General features: G+C 38.8%; 1 protein-coding gene across 1 annotated transcript in view; it reads left to right on the forward strand.

Annotated features, from left to right (window-relative positions):
• Window positions 1-1,664: 1,664 nt before the first annotated feature.
• IL1RAPL2 (interleukin 1 receptor accessory protein like 2) overlaps window positions 1,665-25,112 on the forward strand; it is a 1,456,614-nt gene continuing 1,433,166 nt past the window's right edge. Inside the window, exons 1-2 of the mRNA XM_027533545.1 lie at window positions 1,665-1,704; window positions 4,489-4,571. The gene's annotated coding sequence lies outside the window, so the exon portion shown is untranslated. The remainder of the gene's footprint in view (window positions 1,705-4,488; window positions 4,572-25,112) is intronic.

Genomic DNA, 25,112 nt, shown 5'->3' on the forward strand with positions numbered 1-25,112 from the left:
GGGTGAATATTCCTTTGTCTGGATGTACCTTTTGCCTTCAGTCTTTCCCAGCATCAGGGTCTTTTCTAAATGAGTCGTCTCTTTACACCAGGCAAAGGGAGAGCAGGGTGCCAGAGGATAAAATAGTCAGCATCACAGTCTCAATGGACACCAATTTGAGCAAACTTTGGGAGACGGTGAAGGACAGGGGAGCCTGTTGTGCTGCAGTCCGTGGAGTTGCAGAGTTGGATGTGACTTAGTGACTGAACAACAACAACAACAACTGGATGTATTACAATTTATTTATCCATTCACCTACTGAAGGACACCTCTGTTGCTCCCAAACTTTGATAAGTATGAATAAAACTTCTATAAATATCCATGGACTGGTTCTTTCATAGACATATGTTTTCAGCTCCTTTGGGTAAGTGCCAAAGTGTGTGATTGCTGAATCATTTGATAAAAGTATGTTTAGTTTTGTAAGAAACCGCCAAACTGTCTTCCAAAGTGTCTGTACCATGTTTCGTTCCTACCATCAATGAATAAAAATTCCAGGGAAAAACACACCTTTCCCTGTGTTTCAGTGCTCTGCATTTTGGCCATTCCAATAGGTATATAGTATATCTTATAGTCATCTTAATTTCCATTTCCATGATGACATATGATGTGAGGAATCTTTTCATTTGCTTATTTGCCATCTGTATATCTTCTTTCATGAGGTGTCTGTTCAGATCTTTTGCCCATTTTAAAATTGGGTTGTCGGTTTTTTTATTGTTAACTTTTAAGTGTTCTTTGTATTTTTTGGATAATGGTCCTGTATCAAATGTGTCTTTTGCAAATATTTTCTCCCAGTCTGTGACCTGTCTTCTAATTCTCTTGATACTGTCTTTTTCAGAACAGAAGTTGTTGATTTTAATGAAGTTCAGCCTATTAATTATTTCTTTCTTGAATCTCATTTTTGGTGTTTTATTTAAAAAGTCATTGTCATACTCAGTGTCATCTATGTTTTCTTATATTATCTTCTGAGTTTTATGGTTTTGCATTTTACATTTAGGTCTATGATCTATTTTGTTTGTTTTCTATTTTGAAATATTCTTGTCTTAATTTTTTTCTACAATTGCAATGATAAAAGAATTTTTTAAAGTTGATTCCTGAGTCCAGAAAACATCTCTCTTTTGATAGGTCCCTGAAAACATGGATTTCATTTTACTCTGTGTTGAAGGCTGCTAGGCCCTTGCAGTCTGCCACTTTAGGAAAATAGTCCTTTATTCTCTCCGAGCATGAAAGTGTTCAAAGGCCCATTTCTCCTGCAAGACAACAGCTTAAGTACAGAGGAAAGAGCAGTTTGGAAACTACTGAATGTAGAGTATAGTCCACCAGGAGCAGTTCTTCCCAGGTGTGGCTGGAGAATCATTGTGCTGAAGGAGGTAGAACAGGATGGCAGAGGATTTTTATAATTTTCTTCCTACTACCTTTTAAAATATATTTTTTTTGTTGAGATATAATTGACACATAATATTATGTAAGTTTAGGTATAGAATATGTCATTTTGGTCTGTTTATATATTACAGTATGATTACCACCAGTTAGCTAACAGCTCTATAACATCACATAATTATCTTTTATTTTTTTTTTTGTAGTGAGAACAGTATTTTTCAGTCATGAGAAAGAAGAAGTCTTGCCATTTGTGACAACACTGATGGACCTTGAGGGCATTACCGAGAGGTACGTCAGGCAGAGAAATACAAATATTGTACAATATCACTTGTATGTGGAATATTAAAAAAACTCTAAAGCAGAGTAGAATGGTGATTATCAGAGACTGGGAGTGGAGGAATTGGGGAGATGTTGTTTCAGAGTACAAACTTGCATCTAGTAGATAAATAAGTTCTGGAGAATTAATACATAACATAGTGATTATATACAATATTATTGTATTATAAACTTTCCAGTTACTAAGAGACTAGATCTATGATCCATTTAGAGTTATCTTTTGTGATGGCTACTCAAATACATCTTCATGGAGACTTTTCAGATTAGCCTCTCCCATGAGATGTACATGATTTTACCCTCCAAGCTATCAAACACCTATTTTTTTCTTCTCTCATGATTGGGGGTGACCATATAATTTATTGTTTGAAGGGGGACACTTTCCAAAGTGAAAGAGTGTGCTACTGATAGTTACATCAGTATGATAGACACTAACTGGAACTGTCCTTATGGACATGTTAATTATAGTATATGCTTTATCTTATCCATATTGTTCAGTTCAGTTCAGTTGCTCAATTGTGTCTGACTCTTCGTGACCCCATGGACTACAGCACACCAGGCCTCTCTGTCCATCACCAACTCCTGGAGTTTATTCAAACTCATCTCAATGGAGTCGGTGATGCCATCCAACCATCTCACCTTCTCTTGCCCCCTCCTCCTCCTGCCTTCAATCTTTCCTATCATCAAGTTCTTTTCAAATGAGTCAGCTCTTCACATCAGGTGGCCAAAGTAATGGAGTTTCAGCTTCAACATCAGTCCTTCCAAAGAACACCCAGGACTGATCTCCTTTAGAATGGACTTGTTGGATCTCCTTGCAGTCCAAGGGACTCTCAAGAGTCTTCTCCAACACCACAGTTCAAAAGCATCAATTCTTCAGTGCCCAGCTTTCTTCACAGTTCAACTCTCACATCCATACATGACTACTGGAAAAACCGTAGCCTTGACGAGACAGACCTTTGTTGGCACAGTAATGTCTCTGCTTTTCAATATGCTGTCTAGGTTGGTCATAACTTTGCTTCCAAGGAGTAAGCATCTTTTAATTTCATGGCTGAAGTCACCATCTACAGTGATTTTGGAGCCCCCAAAAATAAAGTCTGACACTGTTTCCACTGTTTCCCCATCTATTTCCCATGAAGTGATGGGACCAGATGCCATGATCTTAGTTTTCTGAATGTTGAGCTTTAAGCCAACCTTTTCACTCTCCTCTTTGACTTTCATCAAGAGGCTCTTTAGTTCTTCTTCACTTTCTGCCATAAGGGTGGTGTCATCTACATATGTGAGGTTATTGATATTTCTCCTGGCAATGTTGATTCCAGCTTGTGCTTCATCCAGCCCAGCATTTCTCATGATGTACTCTGCATATAAGTTAAATAAGCAGGGTGACAATATACAGCCTTGACGTACTCCTTTTCCTATTTGGAACCAGTCTGTTGTTCCATGTCCAGTTCTAACTGTTGCTTCCTGACCTGCATACAGGTTTCTTAAGAGGCAGGTCAGGTGGTCTTGTATTCCCATCTCTTTCAGAATTTTCCAGAGTTTGTTGTGGTCCACACAGTCAAAGGCTTTGGCATAGTCAATAAAGCAGAAATAGATGTTTTTCCGGAACTCTCTTGTTTTTCTGATGATCCAGCGAATGTTGGCAATTTGATCTCTGGTTCCTCTGCCTTTTCTAAAACCAGCTTGAACATCTGGAAGTTCATGGTTTGTGTAATGTTGAACCCTGGCTTCAGAATTTTGAGTATTACTTTACTAGCATGTGAGATGAGTGCAATTGTGGGGTAGTTTGAGCATTCTGTGGGATTGCCTTTCTTTGGGATTGGAATGAAAACTGACCTTTTCCAGTCCTGTGGCCACTGCTGAGTTTTCCAAATTTCCTGGCATATTGAGGACAGCACTTTCACAGTATCATCTTTTAGGATTTGAAATAGCTCAACTGGAATTCCATCACCTCTACTAGCTTTGTTCATTGTGATGCTACCTAAGGCCCACTTGACTTCACATTCCAGGATGTCTGGCTCTAGGTGAGTGTTCACACCATCGTGATTATCTGGGTCGTGAAGATCTTTTTTGTACAGTTCTTCTGTGTATTCTTGCCACCTCCTCTCAATATCTTCTGCTTCTGTTAGGTCCATAACATTTCTGCCCTTTATTGAGCCCATCTTTGCATGAAATGTTCCCTTGCTATCTCTAATTTTCTGGAAGAGATCTCTACTCTTTCCCATTCTATTGTTTTCCTCTATTTCTTTGCATTGATCACTGAGGAAGGCTTTCTTATCATTTGTGAATGTAACCAAAGGATATCATAAACTTCCAAGGATTTTGTTACCTCCTTGGCAGCATCTTCCTCTTTTCTGAAGTTTTTAGCACAGTATTTTGAATGTGCATTAGAGCCGTCTTTTTTAAAAGATATTTTGACTGTACCATGTGGCATGTGGGATCTTAGTTCCCTGACCAGGGACTGAACTCACACCTCCCTGCAGTGGGGGCATGGAGTCTTAACCATTGGACCACCAGGGAAGTCCTAGAAGCCCTCTTATCTAAAATGATTCTACCTACTTAGTTAATTGAAGAAGTCAGATGAAAAAGAATATTAAGTAAACATGATATATACTTAAGCATACTTTTTTCTCAAAACATATGAATGTTCAGTTATTCACTTATGTTTTGATCTAGGACCTCTCAAGTTGTTTGAGGATGAACTCATTGACTAGTGTTCCATAAACTTTTTTTTTTCTTCAGAAACTCCACCTATAAGTATCAGCTCTGATTTTCAAGGCAATTTCCTTGAAGTAGAGATACATTCTAAAGATACTTGCAAAGTAGTAAGTAATAGTTCTCTCCTTACTTTTCGAATTAAAAAACATATAATCATATAATATTTAATAACTTAACCAATAAATATACAGTTCAATGTTATTAAACACCCTCATAATGTTGTGTAGCCATCACTATCTATCTTCATAACTTGCAAAATGAAACTCTATACCCATTAAACAATAACGCCCTATACCACGCTTCCCCTCAGCTCTGGCAACTACCATTCTATTTTCTATCTCCGTAATTTTGATTACTGTAAGTATCTCTTATAAATGGAATTATACAGTACATAGTTGCCTTTTTGCGAGTTATTTGTTTCACCTAGCATAATATCTTCAAATTTCATCTCAGTTGTAGCATGTCAGAATTTCCTTCCTTTTAAAGGCTGAATAATATTTCACTGTATGTGTATTCCACATTTGCTTATGCGTTCAATCTGTTGATGGACACAAGTAGCCTCCACATTTTAGCTGTTGTGAATAATACTGTTAAGAACATGGTGTACACATACCTCTTTGAGACTACTTTTAGTTCTTTTGGGTATGTATATACAGAAGTGAAATTGCTGGATCATACGGTAATTCTAATATTAAAGATTTTTTTTGAGCCGTGCTGTTTTCCACAATGACTACTGTTTTACATTCACATCAGGAGTATGTTGTTCATTTGCTTAGTTGTGTCCAACTCTTTGCGACCCCATGGACTGCAGCACACCAGGCTTCCCTGTTCTTCACAATCTCCTGGAGTTTGCTCAAACTCATGTCTATTGAGTAGGTTATGACATCCAACCATCTTATCCTCTGTCAGCCTCTTCTCCTCATGTCCTCAATCTTTCCCAGCATCAGGGTCTTTTCCAATGAGTCCACTCTTTGCATCACGTGGCCAAAGTATTAGAGCTTCATCTTCACCATCAATCCTTCATATGAATATTAAGGGTTGATTTCTTTTAGGATTGACTGGTTTGATCTTCTGGCTGTCCAAGGGACTTTTGAGAGTCTTCTCCAGCACCACAGTTTGGAAATATCAATTTTTCAGTGGTCAGCCTTCTTTTTAGTCCAGCTCTTGCATCCATACATGACTACTAGAAAGACCATAGCTTTGACTATGAAACCTTTGTTGGCAAAGTCATGTCTCTGCTTCTTAATATGCTGTCTAGGTCTATGATTACACAATGTCTAGTTAGAACTGAACATGTCTAGGTTTGTCATTAGATAATGTCTAGTTAGAACCAGGTCTGGTTAGAACCATACATGGAACAATGGACTGGTTCAAAATTGGGAAAGGAATACATCAAAGGTGACTGTTGTCACCCTGCATCTTTAACTTATATGCAGAGTACATCATGTAAAATGCTGGGCTAGATGACTCACAAGTTGGAACCAAGATTGTTGGGAGAAATATCATTAACCTCAGATATGCAGATGATACCACCCTTATGGCAGAAAGTGAAGAGGAACTAAAGAGCCTCTTGATGAGGGTGAAAGAGTTCAGAGAAAAAGCTGCTTTAAAGTTTAACATTCAAAAAATGAAGATCATGGCATCCAGTCCCATCATTTCATGGCAAATAGATGGGGAAACAATGCAAACAGTGACAGACTTTATTTTCTTGGGTTCCAAAATCACTGCAAATGGTGACTGCAGCCATGAAATTAAAAAATGCTTGCTCCTTGGAGGAAAAGCTATGACAAATGTAGTTGTTGTTTTTCATTTGCTCAGTCCTGTCCAACTCTTTTCAACACCATAGACTGCAGCACACCAGTCCTATCTGTCCCTCACCATCTCCCTAAGTTTCCCCAAGTTCATGTCCATTGCATTGATGATGCCATCCAACTATCTCATCCTCTGACTCCCTCTTCTTCTGCCCTCAATCTTCCCCAGCAACAGGGGCTTTTCGAATGAGTCAGCTGTTCATATCAGATGACGAAAATACTGGAGTTTCAGCTTCAGCATCAGTCCTTCCAAGGAGTATTCAGGGTTGATTTCCCTTATGATTGATTGGTTTGATCACCTTGTTGTCCAAGGGCCTCTCAGGAGTCTTCACCAGCACCACAGTTTGAAGCCATCAATTCTTCCATGCTCTGCATTTTTAAGGTCTAGCTCTCACAACCATGTGTCACCACTGGGAAGACCATAGCCTTGACTGTATGGATCTTTATTGGCAGAGTAATGTCTCTGCTTTTCAACACACTATCTAGGTTTGTTATCACTTTCTTGCCAAGAATCAGACATTTTCTGATTTGATGGCTGCAGTCACCATCCACAGTGATTTCCCAAGAAGAGGAAATCTGTCCCTACTTCCACCTTTCCCCAACTCTTTGCCATGAAGTAATGGGGCCAGATGCCATGATATTAGTTTTTTAATGTTTAGTTTTAAGCTGGCTCTTTCACAAATCCAGACAGTGTATTAAAAAGCAGAGATGTTACTTTGCTGACAAAGGTCCATATAGTCAATGTTATGTTTTTTCCAGTAGTCATGTACAGATGTGAGAGTTGGACCATAAAGAAGGCTGAGCACTGAAGAATTGATGCTTTTGAACTGTGGCATTGGATAAGACTCTTGAGAGCCCCTTGGACTGAAAGGAGATCAAACCAGTCAATCCTAAAAGAAATCAACTCTGAATATTCAGGGACTGATGGAGGGACTGATGCTGAAACTGAAACTCCAATACTTTGACCACCTGATGTGAAGAGTCGCCTTATTAGAAAAGACCCTGATGATGAGAAAGACTGAAGTCAGGAGAAGGAGATGACAGAGGACGAGATGGTTGGATGGCATCACTGACTCAATGGACATGAGAGATGGGAGATGGTGAAGGACAGGGAAGCCTGGTGTGTTGCATGGGGTCGCAAAGAGTCAGACGGGGCTGAGTGAATGAACAACAACTATGTTTGTCATAGCTTTTCTTCCAAGCAGTAAGCATCTTTTAATTTCATGGCTGCAGTCACCATCTGCAGTATTGGGAAGCCCAAGAAAATAAAGTCTGTCACTGTTTCCATTTTTCCCCATTTATTTGCCATGAAGTGATGGGGCCAGATGCCATGTTCTTTGTTCTTTGAATGTTGAATTCTAAGACAGCTTTTTCACTCTTCTCTCTCACCATCATCAAGAGGCTCTTTAGTTCCTGTTCGCTTTCTGTCGTAAGAGTGGTGTCATCTACATATCTGAGCTTGTTGATATTTCTCCCAGCAATCTTGATTACAGTTTGTGAGTCATCCAGCGCAGCATTTCACATGATGTACTCTGCAAATAAGTTAAAGAAGCAGGGTGATAACATTTAGCCTTGACATACTCTTTTCCCAATTTTGAACCAGGCCATTGTTCCATGTCTTGTTCTAACTGGTTACTTCTTGACCTCCATACAGGTTTCTCAGGAGGCAGGTAAAGTGGTTTGTTAATTCTCATCTCTTTAAGAATTCTCAGTAGTTTGTTGTGATCCTCACAGTCAGAGGCTTTAGCATAGTCAATGAAGGAGAAGTGGATGTTTTTCTGGAATTCCTTTGCTTTTTCTATGATCCAATGGATGTTGGCAATTTGATCTCTGGTTCCTCTGCCTTTTCAAAACCAGATTGTACAACTGGGATTTCTTGGTTCATGTACTAGCTTGAAGCCTAGCGTGAAGGATTTTGAGCATAACCTTGCTAGCATGTGAAATGTGAAATGTGCACAACTGTATGGTAGATTGAGCATTTTTTGGAATTTCCTTTCCTTCGGATTAGAGTCAAAATTGACCTTTTCCAGTCCTGTAGCCACTGCTGAATTTTCCAAATTTGCTGGCATATTAATTGCAGCACTTCAACAGCATCATCTTTTAGGATTTGAAATAGTTCAGCTGGAAATCTGTCACTTCCACTACCTTTGTTCATGGTAATACTTTCTAAGGCCCCCTTGACTTCACACTCCAGGATTTCTGGCTCTCAGTGACTGACCACACTATCATAGTTATCCGGGTCATTAAGACTTTTTTTGTATAGTTCTTCTGTGTATTCTTGCCACCTCTTCTTAATATTTTCTGCTTCTGTTAGGTCCATACCGTTTCTGTCCTTTATTGTGCCTATCTTTGCCTGAAATGTTCCCTTTGTATCTCTCATTTTCTTGAAGTGATCTCTAGTGTTTCCCATTCTATTGTTTTCCTCTATTTCTTTGCATCGTTCACTTAGAAAGGCTTTCTTATCTCTCCTTGGTATTCAGTGGACCTCTGCATTCAGTTAGGTATATCTTTCCCTTTCTCCTTTGCCTTTTGCTTCTCTTCTTAGCTATTTGTAGTCTAAGACCTCTTCACACAACCATTGCCTTGTTGCATTTCTTTTTCTTGGGAATGGTTTTGGTCACTGTTCTTCAGGCACTCTATCAGATCTAATCCCTTGAATCTATTTGTGACTTCCACTGTATAGTAATAAGAGAGTTTATTTAGGTCACACCTGAATGGCCTAGTGGTTTTTCCAGTTTATTCAGTTGATACCTGAATTTTGCAGTAAGGTGCTCATGATCTGAGCCACAGTCAGCTCCCGGTCTTGTTTTTGCTGACTCTATAGAGCTCCTCCATCGTGGGCTGCAACGCAGGGTTCTAATTTCTCTATATCCTCTCCAATACTTGTTATTTCTGTTTTTTGTTTGTTTGTTTGTTTGTTTTTTGATAGTCATTCTAATGGGTGTGAGGTAATAAATATCTCATTGTAGTTTTGATTTTCATTTCCCTAATGATTAATGATGTGCTTATTGGTCATTTGTATATCTTCTTTGGAGAAATGTACATTCAAGGCCTTTGTTTATTTCTTAATTGTAATGTTTTCTGTTGTTGCTTTTAGGAGCTCTTTATATATTCTGGATATTAATTCATTATCAGATATATGATTTGCAAATATTTTCTCCCATTCTGTGGGTTGCCTTTTTATTCTGTTGATATTGTCCTTTGAAACACAAATTTTTAAAAATTTCATGATATCCAGTTTGTCTATTTTTTCTTTTGTTGCTTGTGCAAGAAATTATTGCTAAATCCAGTGTGGTGCCCTATATTTTTATCTAAGGGCTTTATAATTGTAATTCCTACATTTTGGTTTTTGATTCATTTTCCGTTAATTTTTGTATATGGTGTTAGATAAGGGTCCAACTTTATCCCTTTGCACATGGATACCTAGTTTTCACAGTATAATTTGTTGCAAATACTGTCCTTTCACTTCTGAATGGTTTTGGCACTCTTGTCAAAAAATCATTTGACTATACATGTAATAGATTATTTTGGGGTTCTCTGTTCTGTTTCATTGGTTTGTATGTCTGCATGTATGTCAGAATGATACTTTTTAGATTACTGTAGTTTTGTAGTAAGTTTTGAAATCAGCAAGTGTGAGCCCTTCAACTTTGTTCCTCTTTTTCATGATTATTTTGGCTATTTTGAGTCCCTTGAGATTCCATATGAATTTTAAGATGGGTTTTATTATTTCTGCAACAAATGTTATTGGGATTTTGATAGAGATTGCATTGACTCTGTAGATCACTTTGGTAGTATTGTCATGCTAACAGTATTAATCTTCCTACCCATGAACATGGGTGTTTCCATTTATTTATGTTTTCTTTTTATTTCTTACATCAATTTTTTCTTAATTTTTATAGTGTTTCACATCAAATTTGACAGCAATTTGTGATTCCCTTTTAACTAGTCTTTCTAAATGTTTTAATACAATTTTTCATAGAAGCAAATACTCTTTCTTGCATATACTTTATTTGTATAACATTTTATTAAACTTATAATCAAAAAAACAAGTATGATTGGCAGAAACAGGTTTTGTAAATAAACTTGACTATTGTTAAGCCTAGAGCACTATGGGTGGGAGCAGAAGCACATGGAAAAGCTAGGGATTAGCCTACCAAAAGCAATAGCTCAGTCAATCTCAGACATCAGTCAGTATGTTTTACAGAGGGTATGAAGAAGTTTTGTTAATCTGTTGAGTTGGCTAAATGGAGAGATTGTTTACAGAATATATACTACAGAAGGTTCTAGTAAATATTTGTTGAGTTTAAGTGAATTTAACTGAGTCTTTATGAAGATTTGCCACCCTCCACTTTTATTGCTATTTTATCCATTGTGTCTGTGAAAGGGGAAACGCAGATAGGATGACCAGTTTTATTATTAAAATTAAAATTTCAACCCTTGCCCCTTTTGGTACTCTTTATTCTTCCTCTGTACTTACTTTTTTCTCCAACGTACTTACCACCATCTGATATATTAAATACACTATTTAGTTGTTTATTGTCTTTCATTATACAGTAGGTTCAGAGGTCAATAAGTGAAGGAATTTGGGGCTCCTTTATTCACTGATGTATTCCTGAAGCCTAGGAGCATTGACTGGTATATAGTACGTGTTCAATAAATATGTATTGAATGAACAAATGCAAGTTAGAATGGTATAATAGAGTGTCAAAACTGCAAGGAGACTTTGGGATAATCTAGTTCAATCCTTTTATTTTATATAGCTGTAGCATAGTGTAGAAATTTAGTATGGGGCACATAGATAGATCTTGGATCAAATCTGTCACTTGCTATGATTTGTGGCAAATTATTTGACGTTTTTGTGCCTCAGTTTCCTCGTATTTAAAACTGAGTCAATAACAGTCACCTAACAGACTGGTTCCAAATAGGAAAAGGAGTTCGTCAAGGCTGTATATTGTCACCCTGTTTATTTAACTTCTATGCAGAGTACATCATGAGAAACGCTGGACTGGAAGAAACACAAGCTGGAATCAAGATTGCCAGGAGAAATATCAATAACCTCAGATATGCAGATGACACCACCCTTATGGCAGAAGGTGAAGAGGAACTCAAAAGCCTCTTGATGAAAGTGAAAGTGGAGAGTGAAGAAGTTGGCTTAAGGCTCAACATTCAGAAAATGAAGATCATGGCATCTGGTCCCACCACTTCATGGGAAATAGATGGGGAAACAGTGGAAACAGTGTCAGACTTTATTTTGGGGGGCTCCAAAATCACTACAGATGGTGACTGCAGCCATGAAATTGAAAGACACTTACTCCTTGGAAGGAAAGTTATGACTAACCTAGATAGCATATTCAAAAGCAGAGACATTACTTTGCCAACAAAGGTTCCTGTAGTCAAGGCTATGGTTTTTCCTGTGGTCATGTATGGATGTGAGAATTGGACTGTGAAGAAGGCTGAGCGCCGAAGAATTGATGTTTTTGAGCTGTGGTGTTGGAGAAGACTCTTGAGAGTCCCTTGGACTGCAAGGAGATCCAGCCAGTCCATTCTGAAGGAGATCAGCCCTGGGATTTCTTTGGAAGGAATGATGCTAAAGCTGAAACTCCAGTACTTTGGCCACCTCATTTGAAGAGTTGACTCATTGGAAAAGACTGTGATGCTGGGAGGGATTGGGGGCAGGAGGAGAAGGGGACGACAGAGGATGAGATGGCTGGATGGCATCACTGACTCGATGGACGTGAGTCTGGGTGAACTCCGGGAGTTGGTGATGGACAGGGAGGCCTGGCGTGCTGCGATTCATGGGGTAGCAAAGAGTCGGACACGACTGAGTGACTGATCTGATCTGAATATAGAGTGAATTGTGAGGATTCAATAACATTATACATGTGAAACATTTAGTATAGTGTGTAAGAAATGATAGTTTTGCATCAGTCAAATTTTAGAAATAGAGATCACTTCAAGGATTGACAATAAAAGGAAATTAATGTGCAGAATTGGTAATAAAGTGGATGGAGCAGCTGAGAAGCCAAACAGGGGATGCTAAATTAATCCATAGATTAACAACTGAAACCTGGGGCTTGGAGGAACAGTGGGAAAAGATGGTGTTAACAGAACCCAGAGGCTTGGTCATCTGAGGTAAGCTTGAAACTTAATGAGCCTGTCAAGAGCTGAATCTATAGGGAAGATTCAGCTGCTATATGAGATGCCACCGTAGGTAGGGAGGGAGGGAGAGAAACCCTGGTTTCTCCTTGCCTAGTGTGTAACAGTGTCCCTCCAATATTTCCCATTGGCTAAACCTAGCCGGAAACCAGATCACGTGGGAACCTGGGAAAAGCAGCCTACTGAGGTTGCTCCTGGCCCTTTGATTCAGAGCAGAAACTGGGAAGAATGAGGAATGGCATGCTGCTTAATCAACAAGAAATATTATTGCTCCCCTGGATCAGATATCCTCAATATGAGGATTAGGAGAATATGTTGCCTCACGAATTTAGGGACAACGCCCCTTGTCAGCTCGGAAGCAGTTATGGAACGAGAACGACGCCCCTTTTCCCTAGGCAACATAATTCTCCTAAAAGAAAAGGGGGGAATGAGAGAGTCATTTCCTAGGCAGGTTGATAAGGAGTCTAGGGGTCCCCAAAGAGAGAGGGGTCTGGAATTCTCAAGGAGGAAGAAAGGACAAACTTTTTTTCTTTCTCCACATTCCTTAGGATTATATACCAATGATGTATCCTGCCTAAGGACAGTCTTTGGATTCAACCTTCTGTTATCTTAAAATGTTAATTATGGGAGTAGACCTGGTCTTTACAAGGATGTATCTTGCCTGAGGACAGTGTTATCTTAAAATGTAAATTATGGGAGTAGGTCTGATGAGGTCTTTACAACCTCCAGACATTCTTTGGATTCACTGGAGAGTATATAACCTCATTATTAACACTAGCAAGGGGGTACTCTTTCTGCCCCCTTCTGATGCCTATGTCAGAAGCTTTCTCTATCTCCTTTATACTTCAATAAAACTTTATTACACACACACACACACACACACAAAAAGAAATATTATTGCTATTATTGCCTTCACTAACACAAGGCAGAGCTAACCAGCTAAAGGCAGTTTGTTACATAAGGGAAAATGTGCTAAATGATGAATCAGAGCCAAATTTTGTCATGTTCAACACCATTTACATTAGTCATGATGTTACCAGCTCACAAAAGATTGGCTGGATATTTGAACTCTGAGGTTCAACATGTTATGTTTCTGAGTTGGGCTACTAGGCGTTAGCTAAGGACATAAGCTTTTCCCTACCCCTAAACTTAGGCCATTTCCCGATTTCACAACTGAATGTTATTTACAGTTCCATAAGGTGCAGCCAAAATTAATGTAAACTGAAATATTTAATTTTTTGATGCTCAGTTTAAATAGCCAAATTATGGACTAAATTTAAATTGAAAAACTCAGCATGAATCAGATGGCTTATGTCTCTGTGTGATGGCTTTTATATTAAATGGTTTACATAAATGCTGTTGTTCATCTTGGAAACAGGTTGTCATGCATATTAATGAGACCCAGGTGTTAACTTCATGCTGTTTTCTTTCCAAAGAAGAAAATCTTTACATTAAGTTAAAGTGTTTTTACAAGTATTTGTTGTAATAATTATAAGACAACATTTTGCACCTTGCAGTGTTTACCAGGTTTATTTTCTAATTCCAACTCATTTCTTAATTCCTCTCCTTTCCTATTGCACTTTTGCTTTTTGTATGCTGAGAGTTTATGGCCATATATGACAGTAGCAAGAGGGACAAACCTTTCTCCAACAACTCTTCAAATGGCAAGACTTCATATTCATCTGTGTTCTACCCAAGGTCATTTTATGTGCACACCTTGTGATTTCCTCCTTCTCTAATAGGAAGGGAGATTGGCCAATTGATTACAAGTTAAAGACCCCATATCTTTTATAATTTTCTAATATTTCCTTAGGGTACTTTTTTTAACTTCATGGATCATTTCCATAACTTTTCTGTATCTCTCCAGTTTTCCTTTCAGTGCAGAAACTCGGGCTGGTTGGGCTTCTCTAAGAGGAACTGACTGATGTTACACACAGCTGGACAATAACTTTGTGGATCTTGCTTATCTTAGAGAAAATTCTCAGAGTAGCAATACTCCACCTAACTTTCTGAGATTGATGTTGTGGGATTGTGTCCAAAGGGACCACCCCCTGAATGAGTGGTAGGTACACACTCCTTTTGATTTTACAAACAGGTTTGGAGCACCTACTGTATGCTGAGCATGGTGTTATGTTCTTGGAACACAATGATGTGTAAGACATCATCCTAAGTCTTGGAGACTTTGTAGTCTTACAGCAGAGACTTGTACTTAAAGTTTTAAAAAGTGTGGTGGTACAGTTTTTGAGATATACCCTGGGTAATTCTGAATCGCAGTAGAGGCACCCAAACCAGCCTTGGGGTAGAGATCCTCAAAGATATGCTACCTAGAGTTAAGTCTGGGATGAAGGATAGGAGTTATTTGAGTGAGGAGGTAAGCTAAGGGCATTCCTGGAAGAGAGAACGTATGTGAGCTCAGGCAGGGAGGTGTGAATAAACATGTCCTAATCAGGATTTCAGGGTTACTATGGATTTTGAGTGAGGTGAGATGTGATGGGAGATAAAGTTTGAGGAAGACTTGGGGCCAGGTTATGGAATGCCTACTTCCCTACTGCTGTGTGGAGTGCAGTCTTTCACCTTGAATTTGTACTTGGGGTGAAGATGAGGTAGGATGGAGTGATGAGGGATAGAAGCCTTTATAAAAGAGTAATTTATTTTCTTTGAGGTTTGGAAGGATGAGATGGGCTGAACAACACTTTATCTTGAAATGGCTCTTTTTTTCTTTATATTTTCCAAAGCTAACATGTACATCCTGAGGCTTCTGTTTGTATGGGCATGTGAAGTATTTTTTTTTTATTATGAAAATTAAAAAAAGCAAGAGTCAAAATCCAGAGAGCTCAATTTTAAAGTAACTTTTATTATGTGTTTTTCTCTGATTCAAAGTAACACATGTTCACTTTTAAAATGTAGTTTAAACAGAAAAACGCAAAGAGCATTTAAATTACCAAGAATCCTGATATTCAGAAAATGTATTATTAATATTTTGAAGCCTTTTCTCTCAATCTTTTCAACACACACACATATACACTCACACTCACACATATGTATGCATTTTACAAAGTTGGGATCATATTCAATACCTTGTTTTGTAAGCTGCTTATTTTTTTTTTTTTTACTTTACCTTCTATGGTGAACATTTTCCAGGTTATAAACTATTCTTCTACAAAGAATTTTAATAGCTGTATAAGTATTTCATTCAACTTATATACACAATGCTATTTACTCTCCTCCATTGTTAGACATTCATTTTTCACTATTATACTATTTCACTATTATATTATAATACTCATGCTTCTACATAAATATTTATGTACTTACTATTTTCTGTTGGATGAATTCTTAGAGGTGGTTGTGCTATAAAAAAGGGACTGCATATTTTTAAAAACTTTAATGGACCTTGCTAAATTATTCTGTAGAAGTGTTACTCCATTTTTATTTCCACTTCTTATAATTGTTTATAAAATGCTGCTGTTTCTCTATATTTCTGCAGATTTTACAGGGGAAAGTGGTTTCTGATTTTCTCTAATTTATTTGATCACTAGTGAACTTTACCATCTTTTCACATGCCTATAAGTCATACATATCTTTTTAATGAATTTCCTATGTGTGTTCTTTCTGAATTTTTTATTGCTGTTCTGTTCCTTATTATCAGTTTTTAAAAGTGTTTATATACTAACAATATATTTCCATTTACCTGTCTCTTACATTACATTTTCCCTAGTTATTTTCCTCTTTTTTTTTCATGGAATACACACACACACATACACACACATATAATATAGTCAAATCTGTAACATTTCATTATGGTTTCTTTTTACTTTTATTCTTAGAATAAAAATATTTCCCCACTCTTTGTTCAAATATTCATCCATAATGCTTTTCTTTTTTTTGAAAAATATTTAACTATCTACTCCCTTGGAATTTAGTTGATATACATTTTGAGAAAGGGGTCTGATTGTTTTTTCTAAACAGTAAGCCAATTAGTCCATCATTATTTATTGAATAATTGATATGTTCATCTCCCATACTGACATAGCATCTTTATTATATATTGAAAATTCATTTAAATCCATCTCTCTCTTTTTTTATTTTGGCTGTGTAGGTCTTTTTTTATGGTATGTGGGCTTTCTCTAGTTGTGGACTTCTCTTGTAGTATGAGGGCTTCTCTCATTGTGGAACATAGGCTCTAGAATGAGCCAGCTCCTTGGGCTGAGTTGCCCTGCGGCATGTGGGATCTTAGTTCCCTATCCAGGGGTCAAACCCGCATCCCCTGCATTGGAAGTTAGATTCTTAACCACTGGACCACCAGGGAAGTCCCTCATATCTCTTTCTGGACTTGTTATACTCTTGCTCTGAACTCTCTATTCTGGCACCAGTGCCCTTTATAATTATTTTAGTTTTTTATATGTTTAATAAGGACTGTACAAAAATCTTATTTAAAAAATTTTTGATAATAAAAAAAATATTATCTTTATCAAAGAAAAATCCGATTGTGATTTTAATTGGAATTGTTACATTTTATAGATCATAGAGCAGAGAAGGCAATGGCACCCCACTCTAGCACTCTTGCCTGGAAAATCCCATGGATGGAGGAGCCTGGTGGGCCGCAGTCCATGGGGTCGCTAAGAGTCGGACAAGACTCAGCGACTTCACTTTCACTTTTCACTTTCCTGCATTGGAGAAGGCAATGGCAACCCACTCCAGTGTTCTTGCCTGGAGAATCCCAGGGACGAGGGATCCTCGTGGGGTGCCGTCTATGGGGTCTCACAGAGTCAGACACGACTGAAGCGACTTAGCAGCAGCATAGATCATAGAGAGAGGAATTGATATCTTTATAATATTTGGACTTACCTCCCAGTTATGTTATATGGTTCTCCATGTATTTGAATTTTTAAACAATGTATGTCTTTAGAATTCAATTTTGAAAATCCTTGTAGACAAAAGTAGGCAGCTTGCATGTAAAACTTGCATCTTCATGTTGAATATTAATTGGTTCATGATCTGACCTGATGGGGCAATTTGACAACTACAAGCACAAGTTAAGAAAAGGGCATGAAAATTTGATAAAGCCCTTTCAACATTTAGCCCCCAGTGTTCTTCAGCTGTTCAGTTGCACATATTCTCCTAGGTCACTCTGGACATTTATCCTGACAAAGGCACCCTGCTTGAGTTTTATCACTGCTGCAGGAGAACCTGGAGTTTCCCTTGTGAATAGCAGTATGTCAGCACTTCACTGATTAGAAGAGACCTTACAACTAAAAAGAGCCAGGGAAGGGCTTAGCATTCAAGCAGAGACCTAATTTTAAAGCACAAAATGTACCCAGGAAACTCTTGGATGGTAAGATTCTCTAACTTGGTGGTTAGCATTCCTAGACACTCCCACTCAGTATTAGACACACACACACACACACACACACACACACACAATTTGCTTTCTGAGTTGTTGAAGTAGGAATATTTTTCAGTAGAAAAATGTAACTTGCATTATTATATCACTTCATCTTTTTTGAAGATTAGAGACCTTAAATAGTTTCCATATTCAGTTAGGAAAATATGAAGATTATTGAGCTTATAGCCTTTGGAGATAAGTTGAAAGTGAGAAAACCCATATTCTGAAGTAAACAGCAGTAGTGAGGGAAATATTAATGGTTACTTCAAAGAATAGAGCAGATGGATTTGGATATATTTGGAGGGACATAATTAAGCTCATGTCAGATTCTGTGTAGAAATAGCCTGATGAGACAGGGTTAATCTCTAAGGTAGGTTTTATAATAGATTTCATCCTATGCAAATTAAATATCAATATTCTTGTTTGATCTCCATAATGCCATTGTATAGGTGTCCATAAGGAGTAGAAAATGGCAACCCACTCCAGTATTCTTGCCTGGAAAATTCCATAGACAGAGGAGCCTGGCAGGCTACAGTCCATGGAGTTGCAAAAAATTGGATAAGATTGATAATACTGACTATGAAGGACAGGGACAGAGCGATAAAACTTCTGCAGTGGTGATGTAAGGACCTCCACAAATTTGGATGAACCTTGAAAACACTCTGTTGAGTCATAGACCATATGCTGTATTTCATTTCTATGAAATACCCAGGATACGAAAATCTACAGGGACAAAGAGTAGACTATTACTTACTTTGTGCATGCTTAGTAGCTCAGTTGTGCCCTACTCTTTGTGACCGCACAGACTGTAGCCCACCAGGCTCCTCTGTCTATGGGGATTCTCTAGGCAAGGATACTGGAATGGTTGCCATTTCCTCATCCAGGGGATCTTCCCAACCCAAGGATCAAATCTATGTCTCTTGAATTTATAGGCAGATTCTTCACTACTGAGCCACCAGAGAAGCCCTTAATTACCTCAGATTTGCTCTAATAATTAAATAGTTGCCTATGTTTAGGGCAGGAATGGGGGCAAGTGAGGAGTGATTCCCTATGTGTAGGATTTCCTTTTTGGGGTGATGAAAATTTTCTAAACTTACTGTGGTGATAGTTTCACAGCTTGTACAATTCAGTTGTTTTTACTGTATGTGCATGTTGGGTGAATGGCATGTGAATTAAATAGCAATAAAGCATTTTTTTCCCCCCAAAAGAAAATACAGAATAAGAGTTTAGCAGAGCAAGGGTGAATGAGCTGATACCATAGGTCTTGAGCAAGTATCTAACTATTGTGGACCTTAATTTCTTCATCTATAAAAAATGAGAGTTCAGTGCAGTTCAGTCGCTCAGTCGTGTCCGACTCTTTGCGACCCCATGAATTGCAGCACGCCAGGCCTCCCTGTCCATCAACAACTCCCGGAGTTCACTCAGACTCACATCCATCGAGTCAGTGATGCCATCCAGCCATCTCATCTTCTGTCGTTCCCTTCTCCTCCTGCCCCCAATCCCTCCCAGCATCACAGTCTTTTCCAATGAGTCAACTCTTCGCATGAGGTGGCCAAAGTACTGGAGTTTCAGCTTTAGCATCATTCCTTCCAAAGAAATCCCAGGGCTGATCTCCTTCAGAATGGACTGGTTGGATCTCCTTGCAGTCCAAGGGACTCTCAAGAGTCTTCTCCAACACCATAGTTCAAAAGCATCAATTCTTCAGCACACAGCTTTCTTCACAGTCCAACTCTCACATCCATACGTGACCACTGGAAAAACCATAGCCTTGACTAGATGAACCTTTGTTGGCAAAGTAATGTCTCTGCTTTTGAATATGAGTAGTAACATCAAAATCAGAGTTCTGATAATTACGTGAGGTATCTTTAAAACACTTAATTCAGTAATTGACACATAGTAATTTTACAGGCCATCAAGGAAGAGGCCAGATTCCAAGTGACCAGTTACTGAAGAGAAATGAAAAGTTACTACAGTGTATTTAAGTAGGCAATTGGGATCAGAGACCCAGGAAGTGAAAGTCAGCAGAAACAACACACATGTAGAGCTGGTACCCAATACTCCCTGGAATAAGTGTCTTTTATTTCATCTTGTTTTCATTCTGCTTTTCTGGATTGGATAACCTGAAGGGGGGACCATCAGGCGGTGATTTCAACTAGATGGAGACAAGGATCTATAGGTGAGTTTGCCTTTATATGACATGTGGGGCAAAGATACCTGTGGTTATCTTACACAAAGTTCTGGTCTTTCTAGCTAATTTTCTCATCAGATGGAAAAATGTAGCATGTGTCATGTGTCTTCCTTTCCCCTTACCACTGAAATAAGGTCAGAATTTTCATAAAATGGAGTGAAAAAGTTGTGATTACTGAGCTGAGAGTTGACTTAGAACCATATTTTCACACGTGCACCAGTGGAGAAATCAGTCCTCTTCTTTTGGTCATCCCTTTGCCTCTCCTAGGGATGAAAAGTATTTAGCCATCTTATCCATTCTTGCAGTCATCTGATCTACCCACTTGGCTTTCTAGCTATAACTGCTTACTTGGTCAGATTCTGATAGGTGGTCTGGGGGAATTGGATCACTGCTGAATGCTTGTCCTTGAGCACTTCTCTGAAGCCAATGTAATGCTTTCTTTTTTGCCAGTTAACTTAATGAGGTTCTTTAGGATGGCTCCACTGAGGTTTAGTAAAAAGCGAGAAGGAATATTGAAGCCAATTAAACTTTAGTCTTGGAAGAAGAAGCATAACTGGTGGATTGATTGAGTGTTACCAGAGACAGTGGTAGCTTGGAACCTTGGCCATGAAGGATCATAATTCAGCTGATCGGGAAACAGGAGGCAGGTGGAGTCTTGGAGCTTTGCAACTGGAGGCAAGAAGCCTGTTGGTCACACATATTTTATAAATCACTTTCACCTCACTCATGGTGCTTATGGGACGGTTGACCTCTAGGCTATAAAAGTTATGCAGTGTACAATCTATGCTGCCCTTTTTCATCTTTGTTGGGATAAAATTAGTAAGGAATTTTGGAATTTTTGAGAAGTTATAGACATGTTAATCATTTTCACCAGATTGTAGAAACCTGTTAGTCTTCTTGACTGATTAAGAAGTACTGTTCCTGAGATGTGGTATGACAGTTTTGCAATATTATATGGCCGTTTTGATGATGAGATCTTGGCTGCTTAGAATGTCTTGAAGGCATTCCTCCAGTGAACTGCATCAAAGCAGAAAGTTCTTCAGAGTTGTTTGAAGGGAAATCAATCCTTGGGAAGATCGAAGAGGTGCTCTGCATGACAGTAAAGCAGATTTGGTAAGACATGGCAGTAGGGAAAAGAGAAAGAGATTCTAGAAGTTGATGTCAAATTTAAGCCCAGGGATTGAATTTGCTCTCAGTGGAAGGAGATGAGTATGACATTTGTAAATGCTGCTGGGAATATTTCAGTTGAGGTGACACACTCTGGTAATAGATTCCTTTAAGCAGTTGAATGCCTTGGAGGAATTGAATAGTCATTCTCCTTCTCTCACTTCAGGGAGACCAGGTGGCTAAATGGAAGAAGAAACAGTGCAAGTGTCCCTCAGTCCCTTACCTAGCTTGTCTGGTGACTTCCTATTGCCACTGGGTCTTTAACTACCCAGCGATTTGTTCATAACACTTGTGTGTTGAGTGGGGCACTAGTCTCCTTTATTAAAGCTGTTTAGAGAAATGTGAAATTCGAGCCAAAAGAGTTACAGCTGAATTCCTTGCTTATAATAAATGCTGCTTGTGGTGTCTCAGAGGGAGAAAGCTAAATAATGACAAAACTCATTTAGCTCTCAAACAACCCAGGACATATCATTATTATGTCCATTAGACAGATGAGGAAACCATGGCTTAGGGAAATTTGATAACTTGTCCCAATTCACACACTGTATAAGTGATGAGTCAAGGTAGGAGGCCAGGTCAGTCAGATTCTGGAGCCTGCATCTTTAATCACAAAGCCATGCTGCTTGTTTCCATGGGGAGGTGACTTTTCCTGAAACAAGCAGGGCTTACCAGTTTACTTACATGAAATACAGCTTGCTTATATAAAGAACCCATTTTCAATTACCCATAATCATAACAAAATGGTTTTTCTGAGTTGCATTTTCTGGTTAACTTAGAATATTCATGGATATCTGTTCCACTCCTTGTTCACATGGTGGTAGTTGCAGGATCACTAACAGCAAAAAAAAGGGCAGCCTCAATACACCAGCACTTTTCAAGTCTCACAACTGATATTGTCACATTGCCTAAAAGAAGTTATGTGGCTGAGCCCAGAATCAAAGGCAGGGAGAAATTGTCTACCTTTTGATGATAGGAGTGGGAAAATTACAGAGGAGTGTGCATCTCAGATCTGTGGACAAATTCAGAGCCAGTACTAAGACAGTCTACCATGCTTCCTAATAACATTTCATGCTTCATTTGTTAAAGCTTCTTCCTTAGCCATATAGACTTGATTCTTCTCCCTTGGATGTGTCAGGCTGTTTCATGTTTCTGTGCCCTTGCTTGTGTTGTTCTCTCTACTTGAAATATACCCTACTACTCATGTCTCCTCACTGTACCTCTGGTTGGTTAATACCTATTTATTCCTTAAAGGTCACCTCCTGCTTCCTCAGTCCCCACTGTACCCTGTGCATACAGCCATCATTGCACTCTATTGTATTCATCCGTTTACATATTTATCTCCTTTTGCCAGGCTTTAATCTCCTTGAGGGCAAGGACTGCATTTGATTTTGTGTATTCTGCACTTGGCAGTGTACTTGCTAGACAGCAAGAGCCTAATATATGTATTCTTCAGTCAGTTCAGTCACTCAGTCGTGTCTGACTCTTTGTGACCCTATGGACTGCAGCACACCAGGCTTCCCTGTCCATCACCAACTCCCAGACCTTACTCAAACTCATGTCCATCAAGTCAGTGATGCCATCCAACCATCTCATCCTCTGTTGTCCCCTTCTCTTCCTGGCTTCAATCTTTCCCAGCATCAGGGTCTTTTCCAGTGAGTCTGTTCTTCGCATCAAGTGGCCAAAGTATTAGAGCTTCTGCTTCAGCATGAATCCTTCAATGAACATTCAGGACTGATTTCCTTTAGGATTGACTGGTTTCATCTCCCTGCAGTCCAAGGGACTCTCAAGAGTCTTCTCCAACACCACTGTTCAAAACTATCAATTCTTTGACGCTTGAGTTTCTTTACAGTCCAGCTCTCACATCCATACATGACTACTGGAAAAACCATAGCTTTGATTAGATGAACCTTTGTTGGCAAAGTCCTAATGAAATAATATTTGGGCTTCTCTTATGACTCAATTGTAAAGATCCACCTGCCAATGCAGGAGATGGAGTTTGATCCATGGGTCGGGAAGATACCCTGGAGGAGGAAATGGCAACCCACTCCAGTATTCTTGCTTGGAAAATTCCTTGGACAGATGAGCCTGGCAGGGTCACAAAGAGTTGGACATGACTGAGCAACTGAGCACACACAATGAAAGAATAAGCAATGTGCTTCCCAATATTTTGGTAGCTGTGGTGCTTTTTTTTTGAGCCTGCAAACTGATATTTTAGTTGAAGTTTTTACCACGTGTCCAGTTGCCCCAAGGATGCTATAATTCTCCAAAAATTTAGGGTAGATTTTCTCTTGAGACTTGTAAGATCATCTTGAGATATGGGAGATACTGTGAGATGTTATCAAGTTCAGGATTGGGAAGCACATTCCTAGATGGGCACTAGCCAAACTATTGTGATGCTTTGCTAAGAACAATGGTTCACATATCACATTTGATGTGAAAATACAAAGTCTTAAAGGTAGAAATGGCTAAGCCAGGTAGCAGAGGGGGAGGTAAAAGTGTTGGTTGCCTAGCAATTTAATATGTGTACCATATATGAGATTTGTGTTTCTGGATGACAGAGGTTGGAGAGGTAGCTAACTTGCAGAGGAAATATGGTGACAGCCATTTGTCCCCAGAGATTTAAAAAAAAAAAGAAAAAGAAACGTGGCTCGTGATGGATGTATAGGAGGTGCTGAGAATGATTGCAAGTCTGTGAACTTGTATGTTTTCATGTTTGTTAGCAGATATTTTTCTCCTTCAGAGCTCCGGTTTTTTTTAATAAATAATCTTTATTCTTTACCCCCTTTCAAAACAAACAAACAAACAAACAATCACCACAGCATTTGATAGCCTTTGCTGAGAAAGAAGTAAACATATTCCAATGTGTTAGATTCCCACTTTGCCTAGGCTGGCAGACTCAAAATGGGACTCAAAATATACATTGAGCAAAAAATAAATCTTTCCCAAAGAAAGGCAGTGCCAAAGAATGCTCAAACTACCGCACAATTGCACTCATCTCACACGCTACTAAAGTAATGCTCAAAATTCTCCAAGCCAGGCTTCAGCAATATGTGAACCGTGAACTTCCTGATGTTCAAGCTGGTTTTAGAAAAGACAGCGGAACCAGAGATCAAATTGCCAACATCCGCTGGATCATGGAAAAAGCAAGAGAGTTCCAGAAAAACATCTATTTATTTCTGCTTTATTTACTATGCCAAAGCCTTTGACTGTGTGGATCACAATAAACTATGGAAAATTCTGTAAGAGATGGGAATACCAGACCACCTGATCTGCCTCTTGAGAAATTTGTATGCAGGTCAGGAAGCAACAATTAGAACTGGACATGGAACAACAGACTGGTTCCAAATAGGAAAAGGAGTTCGTCAAGGCTGTATATTGTAACCCTGTTTATTTAACTTCTATGCAGAGTACATCATGAGAAACGCTGGACTGGAAGAAACACAAGCTGGAATCAAGATTGCCGGGAGAAATATCAATAACCTCAGATATGCAGATGACACCACCCTTATGGCAGAAAGTAAAGAGGAACTCAAAAGCCTCTTGATGAAAGTGAAAGTGGAGAGTGAAAAAGTTGGCTTAAGGCCCAACATTCAGAAAACGAAGATCATGGCATCCGGTCACACCATTTCATGGGAAATAGATGGGGAAACAGTGGAAACAGTGTCAGACTTTATTTTTCTGGGCTCCAAAATCACTGCAGATGGTGATTGCAGCCATGAAATTAAAAGATACTTACTCCTTGGAAGGAAAGTTATGACCAACCTAGATAGCATATTCAAAAGCAGAGACATTACTTTGTCAACAAAGGTTCCTCTAGTCAAGGCTATGGTTTTTCCTGTGGTGATGTATGGATGTGAGAGTTGGACTGTGAAGAAGGCTGAGTGCTGAAGAATTGATGCCTTTTTTTTCTATTTTATTTTATTTTTTTAAATTTTATTTT

Source organism: Bos indicus x Bos taurus, chromosome X (assembly GCF_003369695.1).
Source record: "Bos indicus x Bos taurus breed Angus x Brahman F1 hybrid chromosome X, Bos_hybrid_MaternalHap_v2.0, whole genome shotgun sequence".
In the NCBI taxonomy this organism is placed as follows: domain Eukaryota; kingdom Metazoa; phylum Chordata; class Mammalia; order Artiodactyla; family Bovidae; genus Bos; species Bos indicus x Bos taurus.